Consider the following 1403-nt stretch of genomic DNA (forward strand, 5'->3'; position numbering starts at 1 on the left):
ATGAAAGCAGACAGGACCCTAATCAGGGGCCATCTGGAACATCTAAGAACAACCACTATGTGAAGGCCTAAATCCTGGAGCTGAAGCAAAGGATGCTCTTGCCCTGGTCTAAAGTTCATTCTTTTCAGCAGAGTGGGAAGGCCCAGTAGAATCACTCACCATGGGCCCTCCTGCCTCAGTGGTTCTCAGCTGCTGGGATTCTAGAGGTGCACAGGTAGTCGGCTTTCCAATGGCATCAAGGTTTTAGATGGGAAAGGAGTATTCGATGAGGACTCCCCAGTTGTTGTTTAGTGTTCCTTCTTTTATCTGTTGGATAAAGAAGTTTCTCTCATCTTCTGGAGTCTGCCCATTCTGAGCTCAGACAATACACGTGGGCCGACACAGGTTGAGCATATATATATATCAAATACTACTTCTCATTCTTCAGCTCCTCAATTTGGGACTTTAGTTCGGCATTCAGACTTTCCAGCTTCTCTGACTGCAGGCACTTGGTCTTTTCCTTTTGCTTGTTTTGGCACTTGGTGGCTGCGATCTTATTTCTTTCCCATTGCCTCTTTTTCCTTTCATCATCCCCAGGAGCTACCTCAGCTTTTGTGACTGACATCTCCAGTGGTCTTTCGCTGATGATGACTGACTCCAGCGCAGAGGACATCCAATGGCAGAGGTGCTTGTTCTGGATGGCAAACCTCAACCCTTCCTTGACAAAGGGTGTCTGTCAGGTTAGCAAAATCCTCAAATATCAGTAACCCAGGAGGAGACAGGCAGGGCACGATGGCGGAGGCACTGACTCCCAAGGCAGAGACCTGCTCTGGGTGTTGAAGCATCATTTTGCTCCAGTCTATGCTGGGTCCGGCTGTTTTTCTGTCCCGCAATTGATAGGTTGAGCACCGAGGACTCACAGTCAGCGCGCGGGCTGGCGGATCATTGAGCAGGGAGAGAGCTGTGTAGTGTGTGCTTCGTGGAGTGACTGTGATACTGATCACCTTCTATAACCAGAAATAATAAAGAGCATGTGTGCAAAAGACTCATATAAGTTACCTAGCAGAAAATCATGATCCCTCACACAATTTTGATATCTGAACTAGTTCTTGAACACAAAGCCCATTGTTTGAATGAGGACCTGGATATCCTTGAGAATGGAACCCACAGAGCCCCTGTGAGTATAGAAAACATATCCACCCAATCTTTCCCCAATAGGATCTGTAGCCATGGGTCCAATTAACTATTCACTTTGGAAAAGAGTACACCCAAATCTTTTTGAGGAATGTTGGATATAGAAATTATGCCTCCATTTCTCCCTAATAACAGGGTGATGTAAAGATCAACCATAGTCCCCATGTTAAACTGGGGTATGTGAAGACCAAATGATGGATGGAGGCTAAGTCAATCCATAAGGTAGGTCT

The 1403-nt window shown here is 46.3% G+C and overlaps 1 pseudogene; it reads right to left on the bottom strand.

Annotated features, from left to right (window-relative positions):
* Window positions 1-243: 243 nt before the first annotated feature.
* On the bottom strand, window positions 244-827 carry LOC107143189 (annotated as a pseudogene).
* Between the last annotated feature and the right edge of the window lie 576 nt (window positions 828-1403).

This window comes from Marmota marmota, unplaced genomic scaffold (assembly GCF_001458135.2).
Source record: "Marmota marmota marmota unplaced genomic scaffold, marMar, whole genome shotgun sequence".
In the NCBI taxonomy this organism is placed as follows: domain Eukaryota; kingdom Metazoa; phylum Chordata; class Mammalia; order Rodentia; family Sciuridae; genus Marmota; species Marmota marmota.